The sequence below is a fragment of the Martes martes genome (assembly GCF_963455335.1).
Source record: "Martes martes genome assembly, chromosome: X".
In the NCBI taxonomy this organism is placed as follows: Eukaryota; Metazoa; Chordata; class Mammalia; order Carnivora; family Mustelidae; genus Martes; species Martes martes.
Genome location: NC_137897.1, coordinates 95,863,265 through 95,891,054, shown reverse-complemented (window position 1 = coordinate 95,891,054; position 27,790 = coordinate 95,863,265). Strand labels below are relative to the sequence as shown.

The following is a 27,790-nucleotide window of genomic DNA, read 5'->3' as shown; positions in this document are numbered from 1 at the left end:
TGCCTTCAGCTCAGGTCATGATCCCAGGGTCCTGGGATCAAGCCCACATGGAGCTCCCTGCTTAGTGGGAAGCCTACTTCTCCCTCTCGCACTCCCCCTACTTCTGTCCCCCCTCTCTCTCTTTTCTTAAAAAAATAAATAAAATCTTAAAAAAGAAAAGAATGTCTAACAGCCTATTTTACTTTATCCACCCTGCTCATGACTAAAAATAAGCATTACTATCAAGAAACAGGCTGAACTAATAAAAATTTAATTTCACTGTAGGTTTCATTGCTAAAAAGATTACACTGCAGTAAGAAAAAAATCTGGGCTTTTCCCCCTGGTTTTCATACTCCGTTTAAAAAACACTTCAGGGGAGCCTGGGTGGCTCAGTGGGTTAAAGCCTCTGCCTTCGGATCAGGTCATTATCCCAGGGTCCTGGGATTGAGCCCCATGTCTGGCTCTCTGCTCAGCGGGGAGCCTGCTTCCCCCCCTCTCTCTGCCTGCCTCTCTGCCTACTTGTGATCTCTGTCAGATAAATAAATAAGTAAAAAATTTTTTTAAAAACTGCTTAAAATAACATCTCCAGGGGCGCCTGGGTGGCTCAGTGGGTTAAAGCCTCTGCCTTCGGCTCAGGTCATGATCCCAGGATCCTGGGATCGAGCTCTGATTCAGGCTCTCTGCTCCGCAGGGAGCCTGCTTCCTCCTCTCTCTCTGCCTGCCTCTCTGCCTACTTGTGATCTCTGTCAAATAAATAAATGAAATCTTTTAAAAAAAATAACATCTCCAAAGCAGGGATAGTGTAGTTAACATACATCACAGCTACAGTGGCTCTGTTAGGTGGGTACAATCCTATTGGAAAATAATAAATCTTTAGTTACTTAGAGCGTTAAAAAGTTCATGCTGACTGACAGCATTATCCCACTGCTGGACATAATTAGGGGGAAAAAAAACCCACAAACTACTCACAGAAGCAGTGCCTCCGATCTAAAACAGAGGGAAGAGACACACAAATGTACAGCAAGAAAATTATTAGGTAGTTCATGGCATGGCACAAAAAAAAGGCAAAAGCTCCATTATGTAGTACACCTAAAACAAATGTAATATTTTATGTCAACTATAACTCAAATAATTTTTTTAAAAAGACAAACATATGTACAGATCAACTGGCTCTGAGATCGAATTCCAATGTGTTTTTCTTCCCAAAGAGCACCAAGTAATTCTCCAGTCACCAGCTCGGTGTCCTACAATTTAACTGAATTCTGACACTATGTACCTCAAAATAGCATCAGATTCCACAGGTTAAGCGTTCAGTCCTACAAGACTGCCCTGCCCTCTCCACCATCACCTTCTGCCACCAGTTGCAAACCCTGTGTTTCTGACAATGAGCTATAGAATGCAGATTCCCATGACTGCCTCCCTGGACTTCAGAGGACAGTTGCAAATTCAGGTAGTCACTTGTACTTCTAACTAAACAGCTATAAGTGAGAACTTCCTAGGACCCTCTCCTCAGGTTCAATTAACTTGTTATAGCAGCTCACAGAACTCAGAGAAACCTTTTACTCACAGAACTCAGAGAAACCCTTCACCGGTTTATTATAAAAGAATATAATTCTCAGAACAGCTAGATGGAAGAGACAAAATAAAGCAAGGTACAGAGAAAGGACACGAAGTTTACCTGTCTACTCAGAGCTCACCACTCCCCATATCTCCAGGTGTTCACCAACTTGAAAGTTCTTGGAATGCTGGTGTTTTGGCTTTTTTTTTTTTTAAAGATAGATAGATAGATAGATTTATTTATTCATTCATTCATTCATTCATTTATTTAAAAGATGGAGAGAGAGCACAAGTAGGCAGAGCAGCAGACAGAGGAAGAGGGAGAAGCAGGCTCTCTGCTGGGCGGGGAGCCTGATGCGGGGCTCCATCCCAGAACCCTGGGATCATGACCTGAGCCGAAGGGAGCCACTTAACCCACTGAGCCACCAATGCGCCCCATCTTTTGTATCTTAATGGAGGCCTCATTACAGAAGCATGACGGATTAAATCGTTGGCCAATGGTGACTGGATTCCATCTCTAGCCCCTCTTCCCACACCTCAGAGTTGGCACCACCGGCAACAAACCAGTCCCATCCTCAAGTGCTTTCCAAAAGTAACCTCATTAACATAATTTAAGACATTAACTTTTTAAATGTGAAAAAAAGCAGAAAAGATTTCCATGCATGGTGCAGGGAGTAGGGTGCTGCAGGGGGTTATACTGGAATATGGAAAAGCATTTGCTGTTTTGTATTCTTCTCACTAACAATATATACATTACAACCATATAAAACATATACATGGCACTCTGTACTTGCCCTTTTGTAACATACTTAACATACTTAACATACTTAATTGTAACTGCTTATTTAATACCTTTTACCCCCAGCAAATTAAATTCTTTGAGGGCAGGGGACAGGTCATTGCTTTATCTCCAATGCTTAGTACAGTGCCTGCCACATACTAGACACTCAAATATTTGTGAAGCAATTATACTTCTGGGTATATACACAAAAGAATTGAAAGTAGGGACTCAAAAAGGTGTTAGTACACCCATATTCATAGCAGCATTCTTCACAATAGCCAAAAGTTGGAAGCAACCCAAATGTCCATCATGGATGAATGAACAAAATGTGTTATATACATACAACAGAATATTATTCAGCCTTAAAAGGGAAGGAAATTCTGGCACATCCTACAAAATAGATGAACCTTGAAAACGTTATGTCAAGTGAAGTCAGTCAGTCCCAAAAGGACATACATTCTATGCTTCCTCTTTTATGAGGTACCTAGAATAGTCAAATACATAGACACAAAGAAGAACTCTGGTTTATCAGGGACTGTTTTGAGGGCAGAGGGGAGATAGGAAATTGTTTAATGGGTACAGAGTTTCATTACAGGATGATGAAACAATGCTGGAGATGGATGGTGGTCATGTTTGCACAAAGAATAATGCCACTGAACTTTCAGTACACTTAAAATGGTAAAATTTTATGTTTACCAAAATTAAAAAATAAATGTTTTTGGTATGAAGAAAGCATTAGAATTATGGGTAGCTTTCCAGATTGGTAACAGTAATTTCTCTTCATAATATTACCCCAAGAAGCAGAAAAGTGAGAAAATTTTGTAAGATAGTCATGTCTAGTATTATTCTACCCAAGATAACTTTTCCACAAAACCTGAAGAAAACTGAAGTTACCTATATACTTTATTTCACATAGAAGTACAGAGGGAAGAAAGAAAAAAAGATTTTCCTTTTCAAAATAAGACTCTAACGAATCCAATCATAATTATCATAGCTGCTTTGCAGAAGACATCAAATTGCAGTGTACTAATACCACTCACATATTTAAGTATAATCGGTTCTTTGATTATCCAAACTAACATAAATGTTTCATACAAAATAATTCCAATGAATTCTTACTTGACTTTTTAGAAAGTAGTAAGCCAGGTATGCCCTCCTTTGTCATAGACCACTTCCCAGCTTAGTCTTATTCTTGGTAACTTGGGATCCAGTGTGCAAGAAGAACCCAACTCCCAAGAGATGCCACAAAGCAAACAATCTACATAAGGATAATCACTGATTATTATCAGCTTTAAAGATAATTTCAGCTTGACATAACCAGAACTAGTTTTTATACTGTACATAATTTACAAGCATCTCCCAGAGGAGAGAACATGCCACCTGGATTCTTTTCAAATGTAGACACTTCAGGATTTTATTCTACATTTTCCTAGATTTTCTCCTATCTCCCTGACCACTCTCTACCAATGGTCCTACTTCTTTCTCCTGTCCAACAATGAGTTTTCACCCCCACCCTCTGATCCTTTTTATAAATTCTCCCCTCTAAAAGCCAACGTACTCTATGCACAGGAATCCCTAACATGTATCTCCTGGTCTTCTATCTACTGAACTCTGATTGCATAACATCGGCTTAAGGTTGAAGTATCTAAGATCTAATTCATCTCTTTCTCTCCAAAATCAGCTACCATTTAAATGCAAAAGCACATACAATATTATCACTACTGTGTTCCAACTACATTAATCATTACAAGAAAATTTTCAAGAAGTAGAAACAAAGAAAGAGGTATGCATTCCAGGACATCATAAAATAATGACTTATGTGCTATCAAAAAATACATTAACTAAAGCATCATTATTGAAGTTTCAATACATGGCAGTGTTTTAAACACACATGTATATTTGCATATACATATGTTGCATGTATGTCATTTTCTACTAATTTGTAAGTGGCAAAGCTAAGAATCCTCCTGTCTGAAGCCTACTCCCTACATATCTACCTCCACACTATGCTCATTACAAATACACTATAAAACCTCAATTAACAAATCTTTAGGCAAAATGAGGGGACTGAAAGTTAAGACAGTAAGAAGCTAGAAGTCAGACCTCTACTAAGAGATAAACAGCTTCACAGAACCTAGAAACTAAGCTGAGTGCACGTGCTCCTCCTGGAATTGAAGGCAATTCATGAGAAAAGTCTTCTAAAAACTGTAAGACAAGACTTTGTGACCTCCCCACTCCCACCCCCAAACAGGATCAAGCACATGCCACAGCAGTTCACTATTCCCGGGAATGCCCACCTTGGTGCATTAAAAGTAAATCAGTATGGGACTCCTGGGTGGCTCAGCTGGCTCAGGTCAGGATCTCAGGGTCCCGGGAGGGGTCAAGCTCTGTCTCAGGCTCCTCACTGAGTGGGTAGCCTGCTTCTTCCCCTGCCTGCTGCTTCCCCTACTCGGTCTCTGTCTGTCTCTCTCTCTCTGACAAATAAATAAATAACATCTTTTTAGAAAAAAAGAGTAAATCAGTTTAACTCAGGGTCAGCCTGCAAAGAAAGTCTAGTGAGTCTCACAATACCAGAGTTAAGGAGGAAAGTGCATGCTAAAGGCAAAGGATATTATTTTATATAACATGGCCAAAAAATACTTCACTGAAAGGCTAATTACTTTATTTTTTTTTAATTTTTTTTTTTTAGATTTTCTTTATTTGCCAGAGAGAGCGAGAGTACACACAAGCAGGCAGAGAGGCAGGCAGAGGCAGTGAGAGAAGCAGGCTCCCTGTCGAGCAAGGAGCCCGATGCGGGACTTGATCCCAGGACCCTGGGATCATGACCTGAGCCGAAGGCAGCGGCTTAACCAACTGAGCCACCCAGGCGTCCCTGAAAGGCTAATTACTTTAAAAAAAAAATGTCCTGAATAAGTGAGGAACCAAGCCAGGCAGAGGGAACAGCAAATACAAAGGCCCTGAGGTAGGAAGCAAATTATTCCAGCCATTTGTTTCTTTAGGTCTCCGTTTCCCAACCTGTAAACTAAGTATGTAACATCCCCTACAGCAGGGCGCCTAGGTGGCTCAGTCATTAAGCATCTGCCTTCCACTTAGGTCATGATCCCAGAGTCCTGGGATCCAGCCCCGCACTGGGCTCCCTGCTCTACTCTTAGCCTGCTTCTCCCTCACCCACTCCCCCTGCTTGTGTTCCCTCTCTCTGTCTCTGTCAAATAAATAAATAATTTTTTAAAAATAACATCCCCTACACCACATTAAGAAGATAGCATATTATGTCAAGTATCTGACACATGGAATGTATTCAAAAACTGAGACTATTACAGTTATCTGGGCACCTATCATTCCGGCAAAACCCTCAGCATATTGTCCAGCACACAGAAAGCACTCAGAAAAAATACTGTTAAATAATCCCCATAATAACATAAAGCAGACAGAGGTGCCTGGGTGGCTCGGTCAGTTAAGCATCTACCTTCAGCTTGGATCATGATCCCAGAGTCCCAAGATCGAGCCCCACATCAGGCTCCCTGCTCAGCAGAAAGTCTGCTTCTCCCTCTCCTCTGCCTCACACTCCACTCCTTCTCTCCCTCTCTCTCTAATAAATAAAATCTTTAAAAAAAATAATAACATAAGGTAGATGGGATCATGCCTATTTTACAGCTGGGAAACCTGTGAATTAGAAATTTGCCCAATCTTCTGCTGACCCCTAAAATTCCTGTTAAGGATAAACAAACACACTCTACAATTAAAGACAGCACTTAAAATAATATACTGCCAAGATAATGAAACCATTCAAATTACTGTCAACTAATCAGCAGCATTAAGAACATGGACTCTACAGCCAAACTGCCTGGGTTCACATCAAAGCTCCACTACTTCCTAGGTAAGTGTTCTTGGGCAATTTTACATATTTACTCACACCTCTGTTTCCTCAACCATAAACAGGAAATAATAATAGTACCTACTTCACAGGGCTGCTGGGAGGATTAAATGGGTTACTTTTTTTTTTAAGATTTATTTATTTGACAGAGAGAGAGAGAAAGAGAGAGACAGCGAGAGAGAGGGAACACCAGCCAGGAGATAAGGAGAGAAGAAGCAGGCTTCCTGCTGAGCAGGGAGCCCAATGCGAGGCTCCTGATCCCAGAACCCTGGGACCACCACCCGAGCCAAAGACAGATGCCCAACAACTGAGCTACCCAATAAATGGGTTATTTTTTGAAATCACTTCTATTTCAGTGTCTAGCATTTGGTTATCCAGTATTAGTAGTAATAGCATAAATTAAAAAAAAAAAAGGAAATCACTATCAAAACCTTTCTACTTCCCATGGAGAATTTTAGAAATTGTAAAGCTACTGGAAGTGGAAAAGCAGCAGAAAATGGAGACAGGAGAAAATGAAAAAAAAGAAAAAAACCCACCACCACAAATTGACCTAATGTTGTCTGGACTCAAACCAATTTACCTGAACAGATGTTCCTATGAGTATTATTGTCCTTTAGTAGGAACACTAGTAGTGAGTTTATATGCCAACAATGCTTTGGATAACATTTTACTTCATAGTTTATAACAAGTTTAATTATTAAATTTTTTTTCTTTTAAGATTTTATTTATGTATTTGTTGAGAGAGAACAAGAGAGCAAGCAAGCACACAAGCAGGGGGAGCAGCCGACAGAGGGAGAAGCAGGCTCCCCACCAAGCAAGGAGCTCAATGCAGGACTCGGTCCCAGGACCCTGGGATCATGACCCAAGCTGAAGGCAGACACTCAACTGACCAAGCCACCCAAGAATCCCTAATTACTAAAAATTAATTCAGATGTCCTATTTCTGAGGATTATGGCAGGTAGAATATAATAAACTTTATCATCTTCCCCCTATCCAACCCTCTTCTAGGTGTTACTTGATGCTTACTACAAAATATGAAACATCACATGTTAACTTCAGACTGAAAATGATTTATCCTTTATCAGCTACTGGTAGAAATAAACCTTTCTGGGAGCCTGGGTGGCTCAGCAGGTTAAGTGTCTGACTACTGATTTTGGCTCAGGTCATGATCTCTGGGTTGTGGGATCAAGCCCCACAAGAGGATCTCAGCAGAAGTCGGACTGAGAGATTCTCTCTCCCTCTCCTTCTGTTCCTCACCCCTGGTCAGTCTCTCAAATAAATCTTTTTTTGTTTTTTAATGATTTTATTTATTTATTTGACAGAGAGAGACACAGAGGGAACACAAGCGGGGGAGAGGGAGAAGCAGGCTTCCCACCTAGCAGGGAGCCCAATGTGGGCCTCGATCTCAGGACCCCGGGATCATGACCTGAGCTGAAGGCAGCTGCTTAACAACTGAGCCACCCAGGCACCCTCAAATAAATCTTAAAAAATAAAAAAATTTAAAAAGAAGAGGGGCGCCTGGATGCCTCATAGTCAGTTAAGCACCTGCCTTCAGCTCAGGTCATGATCTCAGGGTCCATCGCCTCCACATTAGGCTCCCTGCTGGGCAGAGCCCACTTCTCCCTCTGCTCCCTCCCCTGCTCATGCCATGCCGTCCTTAACGCACATGCCCACACGCTCTCTCAAATAAATAAAATCTTTAAAAAATCAAAAACACAAGGGGCACCCGGGTGGCTCAGTGGGTTGAGCCTCTGCCTTCTACTTGGGTCATGGTCTGGGGTCCTGGGATCAAGCCCCGCAGAGGGCTCTCTGATCAGTGGGGAGTTTGCTTCCCCCTCCCCCTCTGCCTACTTGTGATCTCTCTCTCTGTGTCAAATAAATAAATAAAAATCTTTTTAAAAAATTTTTTTAAATCAAAAACACAAGAAATGGGGTGCCTGGCAGGTTCAGTCAGTAGAGCATGCAACTCTTGATCTTAAGGTTCATGAGTTCAAGCCCCACAATGGGAGTAGAGTTTACTCAAAAAAACATACAAGAGGGACACCTGGGAGGCTCATTCAGTTAAACCTCTACCTTCAGCTCAGGTCATGATCTCGGGGTCCTGGGATGGAGCCCCACAACAGGCTCCCTGCTTGGCAGGGAGTCTGCTTCTCCTTCTTCCTCCTGCTCATTCTCATTCACTCTCTCTCAAATAAATAAAATCTTTCACACACACATACACACACACGAAACAACAAGTGTTAGCAAGGATGTGGAGAAAAAGGAATCCTTCCTTGATCACTGATTGTAGGAATGCAAACTGGTGCAGCCACTGAGGAAAACAGTATGGAGGTTCCTCAAAAAAACTAAAAATAGAACTGCCATATGATCCAGTAATTCCACTACTGGGTATTTACCCAAAGAATACAAAAACACTAATTGGAAAAGATGTATGCACCCCTGTGTTTGCTGCAGGATTAGTTCCAATAGCCAAGACAAGGAAGCACCCAACTGTCCAACAATAGGTGAACAGATAAAGATGTAGTGAAGGGGCTCTTGGTTGGTTCAGTCGGTGCAGCATGCGACTCCTGCCTTGCGGTTTTAAGTTTCAGCTCCAAGTTGGGTGTAGAGATTACTTAGAAAATAAAATAAAATCTTTAAAAAAAGATAGATGTAGTGTGTGTGTATATATATATAGTATTAGTCATAAAGAATGAAATCTTTTTTTTTAAGATTCTATTTAATTATTTGACAGAGAGAGGGAACACAAGCAGGGGGAGTGGTAGAGGGAGAAGCAGGCTTCCCACTGGGCAGGGAGCCTAACGCAGGGCTTGATCCCAGGACCCTGGGATCATGACCTGAGTCTAAGGCAGACACAATGACAGAGCCATCCAGGCACCATAAAGACTGAAATCTTGCCATTTGCAACAACATGGATGGATCTAGAGAGTATAATCCTAAGTGAAGTCAGTCAGAAAAAGACAAATACCATGATTTCACTCGTATATGAAATTTAAGAAACAAAACAAATGAAGAAAAAAGATACAAACAAAAAAACATACTCTTAAATATAGAGAACAAATAGATGGTTACCAGAGGGGAAATGGGTGAAGGGATGGGTGAAATAGGTGAAGGGGATTAAGAGTACCTATTGTGATGGGCACTGGGTAATGTGTAGAATTTTTTGAATCACTATACTATGCACCTGAAACTAATATAACACTGAATGTTAATTAAGCTGGAATAAAAAAAAATAAATTCAGGGTAGCTCCATTGGTTAAGTATCTGACTCTTGATTTCAGCTCGGGTCATATCTCAGGGTCATGAGATCAAGCCCCTCAGAGTGAGGCTCTGCACTCAGCATGGAAGCTGCATGTCCCTCCACTCCTAACCCCGCTCATGCTCTCTCTCAAATAAATAAATAAAATCTTTTAAAACATAAAAATAATTTTTTTTAACACAGGTATTTTTTTTTAAAGATTTTATTTATTTATTTGACAGACAGAGATCACAAGTAGGCAGAGAGGCAGGCAGAGAGGGAGGAGGAAGCAGGCTCCCCGCTGAGCAGAGAGCCCGACACGGGGCTCGATCCCAGGACCCTGGGATCATGACCTGAGCCAAAGGCAGAGGCTTTAACCCACTGAGCCACCCAGGCGCCCTAAAACATAAAAATAAATTTTTAAAAATGTGTTTTAAAGAGCAGGAAAAAACAAGCCTTTCTCTTACTTAATTGCCAAAAGTCCTTGGACTACTTTGAGAAGTTTAACTTCCTCCTTGGTCTCAACAATTTTGGATTATTGTCTCCATTTTTTAAAAATCTGTATTTACGGGACGCCTGGGTGGCTCGGTTGGTTGAGTGGCTGCCTTCGGCTCAGGTCATGATCTCAGCGTCCTGGGATCAAGTCCCGCATCGGGCTCCTTGCTCCACGGGGAGCCTGCTTCTCCCTCTGCCACTGTGTCTGCCTGTGCTCGCTCGCTCTCTCTCTCTGACAAATAAATACATAAAATCTTAAAAAAAAATAAAAATCTGTATTTATTTTTTAAGCGGGCTCCATGCCCAACACGGAACTTGAACTCATGACCTTGAGATCAAGAGATGCACGCTCCACCAATTCAGCCAGCCAGAGGTCCCTCTCTTTTTTTTAAAGTAAGCTCTATGGCCAATGTGGGGCTTGAACTCATGACCCTGAGATCGAGTCGCATGTTCCACCATCTGAGCCAGCCAGGCGCCCCAATTATGGTCTCCTTTTATTTTCTTTGCCAAAAAAAAGTTATCACTAAGAAATCTATAAATCACCCCACTGGGAGGCAGTGTATCACCACATAAAAAAGTATGTTAGACTTGGGTAAAATTGAATTTAAAAGTAGGCTCTGCCACTTACTAGCTGAGTGAACTTGGGCAAGTCACTTAACCATTCTGGAACCTCAGTAAACGAAAATACCACCAACTACATAACAAGGTTGTTTAAGAAATAAAAAAGTCAGTGTTAGAAAAGTACTATAACTTGCCATCTAGTAGATGCTGTAAATGATATCCTATAAAGTTTATCTTCACTGCAAAGCCAACTAGAGGAAATTAATTACTTTTCTTCCAACACACAGTTCTTTAATATGAATATTAATAATGTAATTATAATGCAGAGTTAAATTTCTAGAAAACCTAAGGTTTAATTCAATTATCATTTAAGAATCTGTATAACATACCACATGACACAAGAATTCAAAATTAGATAAAAACACAATTCCCAGTCTGAAGAAGTTAATAATTTACTTATAAGAGATAAATGTGAATATTCACCAATACTGTACACTTAAGCACTATATATTTATACACACACTCAAATAGTTACCTCTCATGTTAGACTTGCTATTCTCATGCAGCAACCTGGATGCCTGCGTTTCAGCCTAACTTCAAAAGTTTAGGAAATAATTCCTCACTGAAGAATTTTTTTCTAGGGGCACCTGGGTGGCCCAGTTAGTTAACCAGTTATCCTCAGCTCAGGTCATGATCCCAGCATCCTGGGACCAAGCCCCACCCCATCCAGCTCCCTGCTCAAGCCTGTTTCTTCCTCTCTCTCTGCCTGCCACTCTGCCTACTTGTGCTATCTCTGTCAAATAAATAAACAAAATCTTTTTTAAAACAGGAATTTTTTCTGGGACTCCTGGGTGGCTCAGTCAGTTAAGCTGCTGCCTTCGGCTCAGGTCATGATCCCAGGATACTGGGATCCTGTCCCACATCGGGCTCCTTGCTCAGCAGGGAGCCTGCTTCCCTCTCTGCTTGCCACTCTGCCTGCTTGTGCATACTCTCTCTCTCATTCTCTGACAAATAAATAAATAAATAAATTTTTTTAAAAAGGAATTTTCTCTAATACAATCCCATATTGTCCAAATAATCCCTCTGAAATTTTTCAAGTACATTTTGAACACCCAGATATGAATGCAACTACTGAATATTCCTCAATGAATTGCTCACTTTATGCATTGATATTTAATCAAAACTCAAAAAAGTACACATACATAGAGCTGGAAAAATCCATTTGTCATTGACAAATTTGCTTTTCAAAAACATACCTTCATGTTTCAGCTTCCCTGCCAACCATGGCTACCACCACTTCCTCAATTCTCCTGCCAGGAATAAAGTCTGAGGAATGTCTTTTGGCCTGAATGAGTAGTGGAAACAGAGAGGGATAGATCCCAAAAGAAAAATATTATGGCTTTGCTAATATTTCCTACATTTTTTCTATTTCTTTAGTGTAAAAGGGAAATTCTCAAAGGTTCATGTTCCTAACTATCTTTAATACTATTTCTTTAAACCACAAAGAAGACCTTTTTTAGTAAGAGAATATTAACCATGTTCTTTGTGGCAGTAGACACATCAGTGAGTGTGGAAAAATTCTTCTTGCTTTTAAAAAAAGGGGAAAAGATTAGAGATCCAAGAAAAGAGATATCATATATCCCCATTCTGAAATGGGAATACTTCAAATATATCAAAACTAAATCATTATATATATCATATGTAGAGAATGAATTTAATGAATATCATATACTGCTACAAAGACACTTTAAGCTAACATTCTAACAAAGAATTCAAAGTCAAAAAGTTAAACACACAAACACATTTAACTTTAAATCCCTATTTTTTTAAATATTTTATTTATTTGACAGAGAGAAATCACAACTAGGCAGAGAGGCAGGCAGAGAGAGAGGAGGAAGCAGGCTCCCTGCGGAGCAGAGAGCCCAACGCGGGGCTCGATCTCAGGACCCTGAGATCATGACCTGAGCTGCAGGCAGAGGCTTTAACCCACTGAGCCACCCAGGCGCCCCTAAATCCCTATTTTTAAGTTTATTTTTAAGTAATCTCTACACCCATTCATATGGGGCCTGAACTCACAACCCTGAGATTAAGAGTTGCATGCTCTTCCAACTTAGCCAGCCAGGCACCCCAAAATTCCTATTTAAAAGCAAGCATTTAGAAACTGAAATAAAGACACAAAAGAGTGCCACGTAACAGTGATTGCCAGGGCACCTGGGTGGCTCAGCATCTGCCTTTGGCTCAGGTCATGGTCCTGGAGTTCTGGGATCGAGTCCCAGGTTGGGATCCCAGCTCCACAAGGAGCCTGCTTCTCCCTCTGCCTGCCGCTCCCCCTGCTTTTGCACATGAGCTCTCCAGGACAAATAAATACATAAAATCTTCAAAAAAAAAAAAGTCATTGCCGATTGTCTCTTTTGCTTTTACACAAAACCATAACATCATTTAGAAGATCTCGATTTTTGGATAACATGGGGGATGAACATGGGCTCTTTTAAATTCATTTATAAACCACCAAAGACTAAAGCATTCCAAGGCTTCACTTACAGTCCTCAATCATTATTCTTCACCTAAAGCTTTTCATTGAGGCGCCTAGGTGGCTCAGAGAGTTAAGCCTCTGCCTTCAGCTCAGGTCGTGATCTCAGAGTCCTAGGATCGAGTCCTGCTTCCGCCTCTCTGTTCGGCAGGGAGCCTGCTTCCTCCTCTCTCTCTCTCTCTCTCTGCCTGCCTCTCTGCCTACTTGTGATCTCTCTCTGGAGTACTTGTCACTGGGGCACCTGGGTGGCTCAGTGGGTTAAGCCTCTGCCTTCAGCTCAGGTTACGATCCTGGGGTCCTGGGAACCAGCCCCACATCAGGCTCCCTGCTCAGCAGAGAACCTGCTTCTCCTTCTGCCTGCTGTTTCCCCTGCTTTCCCACTCTCTCTCTCTCTGACAAAAAAAAAAAAAAAAAAAACTAAAGAAAAAAAAAAACAAACAAACTTGTCACCAGGTGCACCTGGCTGGCTCAGTCAGTAGATCATGTGACTCTTGATCTTGGGGTTGTAAGTTCAAGCCACACTAAAATCTTAAAAAAAAAAATTCTTGTCATTAATCTCAAATTAAGGACACCATATCAAAAACAACTGCATTGATGGCTACTGGTTTTAGCCTAATATTCTTTAATATACAGTAATCCCAGTATGTAGTGTTTGGTGTGTGTTTTTTTTATTTTATTTATTTGACACAGAGAGAGAGCGCGCGCCAGCGCACAAGCAGGGGGAGTGGCTCGTAGGCAGAGGGAGAGGGAGAAGCAGGCTACCCGCTGAGCAGTCCTAGATTAAAAACAAGCAACAGCTTTTTAAAATACCAACTGTAGGGGCTCCTGGGTGGCACAGTCAGTTGAGCGTCAGACTCTTGGTTTCTGCTCAGGTCATGATCTCATGGTCGTGGGATTGAGCCCCATGTCGGGCTCCCCACTCACTGGGGATTCTGCATGAGTTTCTCTCTCTCCCTCTACCCCTAGGCTCTCACTCTATAAAAATAAATAAAATCTTTTAAATAAATAAATAAATAAAGTCCCAACTGTATTAATTTCATATAATAAACCAAATCCACAAAAAATAACCTTTTGTCTATCAGTGACTATGTGGCCCACAAATATGGTGGGCCACTTTCATGATGGATTTAATGAACTAAAGAAAAGACTTGCAAAATTAGGTAGACCCACTTAATAACCTTGCAGTTGTTTGTAAAATATTGACACCAACAAAACCTCCAAAAGTGAACTAGCTAAGGGATTAAAAAAACACACAAATTCCTCAACAAAATATTAAAATGACCAAAAAACAGCCAAGTATGAAAAAACTTAGTCCTCTTAACATCAGCTCTCTACCGGGGCGCCTGGTTGGCTCAGTCAGTTAAGCATCTGCCTTCCCACTCAGGTCATGATCCCGGGGTCCTGGGACCAAGCCCCAAGTGGAGCCCTATGTCTGGTTCCCTGCACTGTGGGGAGCCCGCTTCTCCCCTGCCCTCTGCCACTCCCCCGCTTGCGCTCGCTCTTTCTCTTGAATAAATAAAATCTTAAAAAAATAATTTTTAAACATAAGATCAGCTAACAATTACCCCCACTAAAAAAAAGGGGGTGGAAATCCTAATTTACAATATAGTATAATCTGAGATTATACTAAAATTATTTCTCTAAATGTTTGAATTAACCTACAGTAATCATTTTTGGGGGAAGGGATGTATCACAAATATAAACATGCAGGAACAGAAGCCAACTACAAAAGTCACCCAAAAATGAAGTACTGATTTTATGATGACACTTCAGGGGCTCCTGGGGAGGCTCAGTTGGTTAAGCAGCTGCCTTCAGCTCAGGTCCAGATCTCAGGATCCTGGGATCAAGCCCCACCCCATCCGGCTCCCACTCAAGCCTGCCTCTCCCTCTGCCACTCCCCCTGCTTGTGCTCTCTCTGTCAAATAAAACCCTTTAAATAAAATAATAAATAAAAGAAATGATACCTCAATGTCTATAAGACTTAACTCTCAAATTATGTTACAGGATCAGTTTAACTTGAAATAAGTCTCTAAACTGTACCTTTTTCTTTCTAACACCACTTCTCCCCAGTCACAAAATTATTTCTCTTTCAGCTTTCTTCTGAGAAGAAATGTAAGAACCCCCAAGAAATAGCACAGATTTAACATTTCCTCCCAAGAAAACAGTAAGGGGAGTCTGAATAACACGTAGGGAAAACACAGCTTAAACAGTCAAAGTAGTTATCTTGGCTTTTTCTTTTTTTTATTTCAGTGGACCTCAGAAGCTGTTTTTCAACAGTCACTCAAAAGTCCAATACTCACTTGAAATAAGACAACTGGAAATTCTACTAGGAAGAATTTTAAAAACTGTCTCTTGTCTTTTGCAATCAACCCCACACCAACAGAAATTCCCCCAGGAGTAAAAATAAATTCTCAGAACATGGCTGTTTAAAGTCATTTAAATCACTTTCAAGTTCAAATAAACTGTAGAGGTTGTGAATCCCCTACTATCACTTACTAATTAGGCAAGGTACTTGGCTTCCCTATATCTTAGATTCCTCCTGAAAAATGGAGTATTAATCAGGGACATCATATACCCAGTTTCTCTGGGACAGTTCCAGTTTATACTATTATCCCAGAATGCCATCTAATGTCCCCTTTCACGCTCAAAAGTATCCTGGTTTGAGCAATAGATCATATGGTAATGGGTAACAAGGTCATGAAGATTAAGTGAGGTAATACATGTAAAGCATTTTAACAGTGTCTGATGGAGAGTAAGAGTTCAGTTAGTGTTAACTATTGCTAATGTTAGTCACTGTCAAATACTTTTTATAAAAAGTTTTGAATCATATAATGAACAGAATTTCTACAATATTTCTTTTTACAAATGAATTATGCATTTAACTGCCCACATTCAATTTTCTGAAACAACTAAGTAGCACTAACTGCTTGCAATCAACACTAACCAATTTATCCTGAGATGGCAATATTATCAATTGCATTCATATTTTATTATACATAAATCTTAGTAGAGGCTATATTAAGGTTACTGACAGGAAAGTAAATGAAAAGTAAAACTCTGAGGGCGCCTGGGTGGCTCAGTGGGTTAAAGCCTCTGCCTTTGGTTCAGGTCATGATCCCAGGGTGCTGGGATGCAGCCCCGCATGAGGCTCTCTGCTCAGCGGGGAGCCTGCTTCCTCCTCTCTCTCTGCCTGCCTCTGCCTACTTGTGATATCTCTTTCTCTCTCTCTCTCTCTCTCTCTCTGTCAAATAAATAAATAAATAAATAAATCTTTTTTTAAAAAAAAGTAAAACTCTGTTTAGCACCAAACCAAGGCCCTTAATATTCTGCAGTCCTTCTCATCCAGGGTTCCACAATGTTGATTAACCACAAAACAAAATTATTTGAATGACGATTTCCTGAATTCTCCCAAGAATGGCACAAAACTAGTATCTTGCCAGATACACAGGAGAGAAACTAATTCATTACATACAATGGATGCCTTGGGGCATAATCCTGTTGTAGAACACCAGGGTCTTGTTATTCTTGGGAGTACAAAGGGGTAAATATAGATGAAAAGACTCAATATTGAACAAAGAATCTGGGTTAGAAGAAGACTGCATCACTGGAAAATTATCTCCCACAGAATGAAGCTTAAGGGAACAATTAACATAAAATATATAAATTTGACTCATGGCTATGAAAAGCACTATACATTGTTTTACCTCATCTCCACTAATTTACTGTAGGCCAGCTATCCAACACCTAGTAGTCCTTCAGGTAAGAAAAGTTCTAACTGTAGTTTATGAGAAGCAGAAAGGAGAGAGGAAAAGCAAAGCTGAGACCAAGATTCCTGTCACTGATCACTAATGAACCTACTAATGATCAAAGACACCAATATTAACTATTACCTATACAAATTAGAACAAGAAAATTTAATAAAGTGAAAAGATGAACTTGAATAGCAATTAGAAGCAAACAGAAATACTAATACAAGGAAAGAGAATTATTTTTAAGGTACCATTAACTAACAACAAATTTCCCTTACAGAATCAGTCAGAGCAGTGAATTATAAGTCATTTTTATTTATAAAAATAAATTTTTTTTAATATTTTATTTATCTATTTGACAGAGAGAGAGAGAGATCACAAGTAGACAGAGAGGCAGGCAGAGAGAGGGGGAAGCAGGCTCCCTGCTGAGCAGAGAGCCTGATGCGGGGCTCGATCCCAGGACCCTGAGATCATGACCCGAGCTGAAGGCAGAGGCCTAACCCACTGAGCCACCCAGGTGCCCCTATAAAAATAAATTTTTATTTCAAATGTAACTGCTCAATAAACAAGCTGAACGATTGGGGAACTATTCTCAGACACACTTAGCCTGTACAGAACATAAATGACACAGGGAAAAAGTTCAGTGAAACCATTCTATCTACCATAGCATGACCACCCCCCCAAAAAAAATCAAGAATACAATTCATCATATTATCACACAAAGTTTTGTATAATGAGCACATGCAAGAAAAACAAAGCTTAGATTTATTTCAACTAATCTTTTAGTGTAAAACAAAGTTTAGACCTTTCATTAGGCAGCAACTCATCTAACCCTGTGTAAAAAATCTGCATTTACCTTGCACTACACATGAAAAAAAATCTTCCATTTTGCCGTATTAAAATGATACATGCTTTGTGGTGATAGATAACCCAAGACTTAAACCACTCAGTTAAGGGAAACTAATGAGCTTTAACAAAAAAAAAAAAAAAAAAGAGTGCCAAGGTTTTAAGGCCAAATTAATTTGGGTCTGAATTCAGACCATCAATTATTATCATGTGACAAGTCATTTATTCTCTGAGAGTCTCAATTTCCCCATCTGTAAAATGACAATAACCACCTATCTTGCAAGGTATGTAAAATTAAATTAAAAATGCTAAAACAAAAAAAAGTTAAAACAGTTATTGGCATTCAAAAGGAACTCAAACTAAATTATTTCTTAGAATATCTCAGGATTCAACAAGTTATAGGTCAAATCCCATTACACCAATATTATGCATGCAAAAAGTGTAAACAGGACTTACTCCTCTTCCCTTTAACAACAGTGCCACATTAAAAAGGAATTTTACCTTTGAGTGTACCCTAGATTATCCAGAGCTTACAGAAATCTCTCTAGTTGGTCTCATCAATCCTAGTAATGTATTTTCCAATTTAAAAAATTTTTAAAAAACAGCATTAACCTTATTCACCCATTCCTTTGGAGGAATGGGAAGTATAAAACAATTTCAATAATCTCCTGACTAACCATATGTAAAGACTTCTTGTTTTCTTCTAGTTAGTATCAAAGAGAGAACTCTATCAAGCATACATTAGGAATACAGTTCAGGTAGCAGATTACCACAGCTGCTAAAGAGATGTAGTTTGTTTTCTAGAATGCACATATTCAAAACTCCACAAGCAACACCATTTACACTAAAGAAATATAAAATTTGGTTCGATTAAATGCAAAGTAGGCAACCCAAGATATGTAAAACAAAAAAAAAAATCTAACTGACAATTTTGTTTTCTCACATTATCTTCACCAAACAGAAAGAACATGCAATAACCACCACTCATGACAGCCAGAGATACAGAGAAAATATACAGGGACAGTACTGAACCACAAATTAAAAGTTCTATGCATGGAACAAATGTAGAAAACTGCAAAAGGAAAACATACAGAAGTTTTAAAATAGCCTAAATCACTAAAGTTTCTTCTTTATTTTCCAGTAATTAATCACATTTCAATATATACCGATACCCATAGCTAACTGGGACTATCCCTTTCCTTTGCTAAGGTCCCCAACTTCCAAAATAGGTATACAACAGTGCTCCACTGTATGATAACTGTCACTTCAAGTATCTGAATAATCTACTAATAGCAATTTCAAAATGCTGATACAAGACCAGGTTGGTTTTTTTGAACGTGTGAGGCACAAAAGTCACCACATTAAAGAGATGTGAACATTATCCTGCTAAGATAAAATGAACAGATCATTGTGTCCATTTAATGTAAATCTTAAACTCAAAAGTTATCTTGCAGCATCAAAATCTGGAGTCTTCCACCTATTATAAAGAACCAAAAGCAAAAAGAATACGCTATTCACTGTTTACTCCCTTCCCACACATGACTGTGGGTGGCATCAGTTAAACATGCAGAATATTAAGCACTACTAAACTATCCAAGGCATATTTTCACATCTAACACTATATTCCCGAAAGATAATTTATTTGAGCCTGAGCCTGCTCCCCACCCTTCCCTACCCACTTTAATACACAGGTCCTCAGACAACCACCAGTCAATAAGGCAAGATTGAAGAAGAAAATAATGAAAAATGTAGAATTTAATTTCATTAACATCTGGAGTGTGTGAACTTTAAAAAAAAATCCTAACTAAACAGACTTCAAAGTTACCAAACTCATAATCTGTTGGCTTAATAGTTTAACTGTTACCTTGCCACAATAAATCTGAAGCCACAATCCTCATCATCTACTTCAGATTTGCATACAAATAAGAATTCAAAATATGTAATCTGTCTTCTCATAACATTCTTCTAAAGCTAAAATGCTAAATATGAATATACAGACTAATATCAACAGTTATGAAATATCTGTTCCTAGGGGCGCCTGGGTGGCTCAGTGGGTTAAAGCCTCTGCCTTCGGCTCAGGTCATGATCCCAGGGTCCTGGGATCGAGCCGCATGGGGCTCTCTGCTCATGGGGCTCTCTGCTCGGCAGGAAGCCTGCCTCCCCCTCTCTCTCTGCCTGCCTCTCTGCCTACTTGTGATCTCTGCCTGTCAAATAAATAAAATCTTAAAAAAAAAATCTGTTCCTAGACAAGGGTGGAATTTTGCTTTAATAATGATGAGGGAACACACTTTACCCAACACAAAAATTAAATATCTATTATTTTGGATTCCCTTTAGAACTTTGACATATATTCAAAAATACATCTCATGGGGTAAAAAGCCTGACACTGAACAACACAAAACTGCGGAAAATAAGGTACTTACCTTCAAAGAGTGTAGGAACAATTCACAAATATACTATTATGGGAACTGATTATTTTAACTGCAATGCACTTTTACTGCTGATGGTTAATGGTCAGAATGTCCTTTATAGAACACATTAGAATATTTTACATATCAACTTTTAACTATAACACCAAATCCTTAAAGAGGTGGGATTTAACTCATTTTATAAGTAAACATTTGTTTTCATATCAGTTACCCAAAAAAAAGAACCCACCCCACCCCCACTGCCAGTCTCTGATACCTTGGAATGCTAGTTATTTCACAGTGGGAAAGAATGGCTAATAAGTACATTTCTTATCCAATCCTCATCTCTACCCATTCATTAAACACCAAATACTGAAACTGAATTGAACTCCTACCTCTATCTTCCTACCAGGAATGCGCCCTAGGGCACCCGAATCCCTTCCACTGTCACTTATTGCAACTGCCAAAGCCCCTCCTATTAATAGTAAATCCCTTTCATACTGACTCACTGTAACTCCAACTTAATGAAATAGACAAGAAGCAGAATTTACAAACTTTGAGAATGGAATTTTCCCTTTTCAAAAGCTTAAAAAAAGAAACTAAAAGTTGACCACATTCAGACTAAGTTACAAACATCTGAAGTTCCGCCAATTTGTAAGAACTTATACTGCTTATTCTATATTGGTTCAATTTAAGTATTTTTTCAAAGTTTATATATCAGGCATTGTGTAAGTATATACAAGGACAAGTTTTCCATGCAGTAACTGATACATAAATATAAACTTTATGTCATCACACCAAAATTCCAAGACAATTTGAAATCTTTTTTCAATTTTTTTGTTTAATTATGGAAATTTTCAAGTACACACAAAAAAGTAGAGAGAATAATAGTACAATGAGCTCTCCTGTAGTCATCACCCAGCTACAATCAACTCCAGGCCATTTTTTTTTCATCTCTACCTCCCACCCTCCCTCCTCCAATTATTATCTTCAGAATTATAAGAAGACACTGTGCTCAGTAAGAACACTGACAAAAACCCAAAGATAGGGAAGTATCAAAGACTAGCAAGAAATCAAGAATTAAGCAATTTAACTGTCACCCTACACAACTACTTGTTAAGCAGAAAATTTAAGAATTCAGTTAAAAACAAAGAAATGGCCATCTTTAAGAAGTCCATAAGATCCAAAGGGCATATTTAAAATTATATCCACAAGGATAAAAAGGAATATGTGATGAAAATGAACTTAAACATCTGCAATTAGCTTGCATTCATAAAGTACTTCGGCTCAAAACGAAAAAGAGACTATTTAACATAATGTGTCATAAAATTACAATTCAACCACTTGAAAAACCGCTTAACACTTATGCCTTAACTGGTCCTTCTGATCCCTAATTATAGATTGATATCAATGTAAAAAGAAAACCAGGCATTTTAATGTAAGTGGTTTAAAATGTTCAAAATTAACCCCATCGTTCATTGGAAAATATATGAAAGCAAGTCTAAACTACCCGAATTGTATGTCATTAAACAGAAATGTATCCACTTTCCAGGGCCGTTTTTTTTTTTTAATAAGTTCACATATACCCTGAAACGCAACGCGCTAGGCTACAGATAGAATTAGAAGACCGCCTCCTGCTCTTGCTCCTAACCAATACGCAGAGAGAGAAGGTTGGCAGGAAAGTGCTGCGAGGACAGTAACAAACACCAGCAGCTCCCGAGCAGGCCCTGCTAGAGCCAGGAATGACGCACTTCGGTAACCCGACTCTTTCTCCCCTCCACCCCCGCCCCCAGCAGCGGTGCTGACACCGCCAACAGCCCGGAGTAGGAAAAAAGACAACAGAAAAAAGGCAGAGGTTGGACCGCACAAGGTTTCATCAAGAAACCTCGATTATTCCTCTTTCGACACTAACCACTAGGACTAAACAGGAAAAGAAGCTTCGTGCTTAAGCAAGTCCCATCATGGTGGTTTAAGAGTCACTAAATTAAGCTGATAATGAGTCCAATCCACAGAGACAAATACAGGGTGTGGCTGCCGTGAAATACGGCGGTCCGTGGGAGAAAAGGGGTATGGAATTTACACTCCAGTACGAGGGGAAGATGGGGCTTTACCGGGGGGGGGGTGGGGCGGCCCGCGCATTTTAAGGAACCATTTCAAAGCAACACAAGCTTTTCGTTTACTTAAACCTAATCCCACAGATCAAAAGTTTCTAATAGATATACCGTGTAAACTGTAAATAACCATTTAATCAAGCTCCATGACCCTCAATTAAGAAACTACATCCAAGAGAAAGGCGGAGGGAGAGGGAAGGGAGGGGTGGTAGGCAACAACATATAAAACATTTCTAGGCCACGGAGGAGAAAGTCTCACAAACCGGATGAAACTACTAATGCAATATTAAAAATTAAAGCTGAACACTGCAGCACGAAAAATCTCACGATAAAACCCATTACAGTTCAGAATTAAAAATAAAATGACATATACACCAAGGGAGAGCGGAAACTAAATGTCGAAAGTACAGCGGTTTATAAAAAACTAAAGGCAAAACAAGACCTTCTCGCGACGAGGGAAAAAAAAAGGCAGAAATCAACAATACGTTTACGAATGTAGGCCAGAAGAAAATGGGAACGGGGCTCAAAGTTTTGCGGAACTACTTGATGCTGTTTCCCACACCTTCTCTCTCCCATGGCCCATCAGACCCTTTTCCTGCTAAAATCGCCGTCCACAGATCACTGGGTACGCGAGAGAAGAAAAAAGAAAGTCAACCCCAAGCAAGAATAAAAGTGTGGAGGGAAAAAGCAGAAGCTGCCTACCTGGGGCAAGGATCAGCTCAGTTCGTGCCTTGAGAAAGACAGTGCGGGTGGGGGTGGGAACGAAAAGCAGCACTAAAACTAAAACAAAAGTGGCGCCAAAACCCCCCAACAAACAGCCTTCCACTCCCGCCCTTCCCCCCTCCTCCCATGCCAGGCAGGCAGGGCCCCCTTCGGGGCAAGGTCTGCACGCGGGGGCCAACACCGCCAGACCCCAGCCTATTTATAAAATTGTTGCCCGGAGAAAACTGACCGAAGTCGGGCCTCGGAAGGGATGGAGAGATCGATGCCAATCGCTTTCCCAAGCAGTTCCCCCACCACGCGCTGGAGATGATGGGGCGGGGGAGAAGCAGAGGGGCCCGTCACATGAATGTTGTTCCCTCTCTAGGAAGGGAGGAAGAGAGGGAGGGAGCGAAGGGAGGGAGGAAAGGAAAGAGGGGAAGGGAGAAGGGAGGGGGCACGAGGGAGGGGTGTGATCAGAGTAGATTTTCCCTCGCCTCCCTCGGTCCGAGGCCCAAATATACACAACTGAGCCTCCGCTTCTCCCCTCCCCCCTAGGTTCCCAGCACCACCATTTTGCTCTCTTCCTTCCCCTCACCACGATACCGCGCTCTCCCCCACCCCAGCCACGGCCTCCCCGGCTTTCCTCCCCCGACTACGGCTCGCACTCCACCCCACCTCCAGTTTGGGCTCTCCCAGGCTTAAGAGCCTGCCGGAGAAAAGGCACCTAAATCTAATGCTACACAGAGAAGCGGAGCCTCCATCTTGCGCTGCTCCGCGTTCTCCATTTTGGGCCACCCATGGGGGGGGGGGGTCTCCGTGGAGGCCCCGAGGGAGAGTTGGGCGAGGGAAGGAAGAGAAAATCTTCAGCGAGGGTAGTCGAAAAGAAGAGTCGTGCAGTAGAAAGCCACTCTAGGAGTAGGAGGTAGGGAGGAAGGGGGGCTGGAAGTTCCTTGGTAGTGTTGAGGTAGCCACTTGCGGGGAGAAGGCAGAAAGAAGGGTTGGGGGTTACGCGGGGACGGGGAGGCTTCTCCCCGTCTTGACTTAGCCACCCGCTCCATGGCTGCCCCCGCTGGGGGCAAAGGGAGTAGGGGGGAAATTAAATGGCAACAGAGTGCCCATTCTCTTTCCCTCCCAACTCCTCTCTCGCGCCCTATTTCAACCATACACACCTCACAGTGGGCCCCGCGCCCTCCGGGTGCCCCTCCAAACTTCTAGAAGCTTCGCCTCCGCCATTTTATAACTTACCTCCCCCCTCAGCGTACACAGAGGCAGCAACGAGACTGTTCGCCTCCCCCACTCCTCCTTCCTTCTTTCTCAGGCCGGGGGCTTCTTCACCCCTGGGCTGGTACAAGATATTTTCCCCTTCCTCTTCTTTACACCCTCGAATTCTACTCAGGGACGGAAGCTCCCGCGGTTCTAGAGCGGTGGGGGGTTTTGAAAGTGGCGGTCGGATCCGGCGGGTTTTTTTTTCTTTTTTTTTTTTCTTTTTTTTTCTTTTTTTTTTTTTTTTTTTTTGGTGGCGCTTCGGGATTGTTTGGGGTGTTCGCTCTTCGGCGACTTGGAGGCGAATGGAACGCGCAGGCGCCATCTGTCGGCCACGAACCCGCGCTCAGCTCCTGTTGGGAGGGAGCGGCATCTAGCGGTAGAGAGCTGGCACTGCAACGCTTGTCTCCCAGCGTCCTCCTCCCTATCACCGACCAATCGTGGCCGACTGCCTCCCGGGTTCAGCGTCTCCGACGCCGTCTGCGAACGAGGCGCCCGCAGGGGCGCGCCGCCGAGTGGGGTAAACAAGGTGCCGTGCCCGCGCCTGACTTACTCATTCGTTTGGCAGCGCTTCCGCCGCGGACCGAAGTGGGCCGCGTTTCCTCTTTCTTTAATGGTGGGGGGGGAGTTTGGGGGGGGCCGAGGGTCGAAAGGAGGTCGTTAGGGATGTCCGGCAGAGCCCCGGACCGTGGGAAATCGGAAACCGGGCTCGCTCGGGACTCGTCCCCCGGGCCCCTGCGCCCCGCGCGTAGCCCGAGTTGGCAGCCCAGTCCGGCATCACCCTTCCCTGTCCCCTCCTCTGACACGCCCCAGTGAGGGGCCTTCGGTCCTAGTTCCCGGACCCTCGCTTTCCCGCGGTCCCTACTCCTTAACACCAAAACAACTCTACTCGCGGAACTCTGGCACCTGATCTTAAGTGATTTAGGGGATTTGCTTTTTGAGTTTCTGTTTTGTTTTGTTTGCTTTCTGCTTCGGCTGTGGAGGGAAAGCAAGCCGATTCTCTACCAGGAAGACTTGACACTGGAGAAAAAAATTTTTGTTTTTTTACAGCCCACTATTTCTGTCTCCCAGAAAACGTGGTCTTTCTCTCTAGGGTCTAGGAGACTTAAGGAACTGGGCTACGAGCCTAGGCCGGGCGCTCGACCAATTTATTGACTCCTGGGGCGGGGTGTGGGGAAGAAACGGGACGGAGCAAAGTGGAGGGAATTCGAAATTTGGGCTGAAGAAGTCGAGGGGTACCTACCCCGTTTTCCCCCGCCTTCCTCGATTATCCACCGTGTTCCTGGAAACGTGGGACCCGGCGGCCTTGCGACTTTGTTAAGAATTTTGGCTCCTTCTTATCCTGCTTCACCCCTCCTCCAAGGTGAAGTGCAAAAAGACCCCTTGCGCTCCTTTGACCCCCAGTTAACGCAAGTCTTTATCACCCTTTTTATTTTTTTTTTTTGTTTGTTTGTTTTGAATCCAGCCTCCCGGACCTTTGACCGCCGAGAGCTCTCTACGCGGGGGAGAAAAAAACTCGGGGCGGGCCTGTCCCCTCCGAAGCGCCGCTTTTCCTAGGACAGGAAGAAGTGACCTATTACAGTGTCTCCATTGCTGTTAAAGAAGTTCTCAGATTCATACAATAGTGTATAGCTAAGAGCTCTTAGTTCCTCTTTCTTTTTTAAAAATTTTTTGTTTGAATATTCCTTTAATATTACTTTTTAATTAGAAGAAAAGGAATAAATGTATTTAATAACAAGACAAATTTTCTGAATGAGAAACGAAAGACCCTTGTGAATCGTGGAGATTTCACCCGATATCACCTCTAAAGCATTCCTAATGCAATATAATGATTAATCTCAGCCCTCAAATTATATTCCACACTTGTTTTAGTTTCCCATTCTCTGTGCTTACTGTTTTTTTCCTGCAACTTTAAAAAAGAGTTATGGTATATTTAATCAACTGAACAATAAAAGTTAAACAGAAACATCTAAATATCAATAACAAATAAAATCCGAGACATTTTTACTTACCTCTAAAGCTTTCGGGAGTGGAATACTATTCAAAATAAATTTCCATTTCTTTTATAGACCATCTTTGGTAGAATGTTATACAGTTTTTAATAGATTCAAGTTACAGAATGATGCAGCTAGAACATTAAATAGGGAGTAGTGGAAAATTTACAGTTATATAAGTTAATGCAAAATTCCACTTAAAGTAATAGAAAAATTGGGCTCTGTACCAAATCATTTTACATTAATTTAGTTCAATTGTGCCAATTTAATATCAATTGATATTCAATGATTTCCTGTCTTAGTATTAGCTGAAAACTACTGATTTTCTGCTCCAAACATCACATTATATAGTACGTGGTACAAACAGTATTGCATCTATCTTATAAATTCACATTCTTGTCTGATTGTGTAGCAGCTAAGATTTTAAACAATTTTATACTTTGAAAAGTTCCTCTTTAGTAAACTTATTTTCATCTTGTGAAAAATACCATAGAAGAAAATTAATAACTGTAACTGGTGTAACATCAGAAAAAAATTGTATAGTAAATTTATACTGATATTTAAGTATGTTTCACAGTAGCCTCTCTTTCTAGAGCTTATTCACAAGAATATTTATTGAGCCTTCGGTGTGTGCAGATCACAGTGCTATGTGCCCCAGTTCTATCCGAAGAAGTGAAATTTATTTCATAGGGTCCTGAAAGACAGAAGAGTAAACCCTAGGAATTTGAGGACAAAGTGAGAAAATGCCATCAAATGTAATATGTAACTGACAGAAAATAAGCTTTAATCTAATTATTTTTTAACCTACCCGTCATGGAAAAAAAAATCATCATATTGTAATGACAGGGGGCGCCTAGGTGGCTCAGTGGGTTAAGCCTCTGCCTTCAGCTCAGGTCATGATCTCATAATCTCAGGGTGCTGGGATCGAGCCTTGCATTGGGCTCTCTAGGAGCCTGCTTCCCCTCTCTCTCTGCCTGCCTTTCTGCCTACTTGTGGTCTCTCTCTGTGTCAAGTAAATAAATTATAGATAGATAGATAGATAGATAGATATATCTTAATGACAGAAGCTTTTGGTGCCTGATGAGAAATAAGAAAAAGGAAATAAGAAAAAAGAAAGTTGAATACTTAGAACATTTGATGCTATCTAAAGGACAAGACACTATTTGATGCAAAAATATTCTGGTCGCTAGAAATGCACACCCCACAGTGTAGCAGAGATAATCTTGTAGCCTTACCATAATCTGAATAAAGTATCCTATAGTTCTCTTCAACTCCATCTATACAAATGGAACAAGCTTCTGAATATAAATTAAGTTTCCTAGATAGCCTAGAGTACTAAGCAGCATGTATACATATTCTGTATTTTCTAACACCATTCTAAATGTGACCTAAAATCCAGAAGCCTGAAGATGGATAAATTTGAGTCCACAGAAATTTGAAATTATGTGTATCAGAATACCATAAACAAAGTCAAAAGATGAAGTATAAGCAGAATATATTTGCTATATGAGAGGAAAAGGCATAATACATATGAAGAACTCTCACAAATCAATAAGATAAAAATACTCCAATAGAAAAATGGAGAAAAGATATAAAGAGTCAACTTAATGGATAAGAAATGCAGATGGTGCTTGGGTAGCTCAGTTGATTGAGCTTCCCACTCTTGGTTTCAGCTCAGGTCATTATCTCCTGGTGGTGGAAT

General features: G+C 41.0%; 1 protein-coding gene across 2 annotated transcripts in view; it reads right to left on the bottom strand.

Moving 5' to 3' along the window:
• Positions 1-24,215, bottom strand: part of STAG2 (STAG2 cohesin complex component) — a 140,989-nt gene extending 116,774 nt beyond the window's left edge. For both annotated transcript variants that reach the window (XM_080795452.1, XM_080795453.1), the window contains exon 1: positions 24,077-24,215. The gene's annotated coding sequence lies outside the window, so the exon portion shown is untranslated. The remainder of the gene's footprint in view (positions 1-24,076) is intronic.
• Between the last annotated feature and the right edge of the window lie 3,575 nt (positions 24,216-27,790).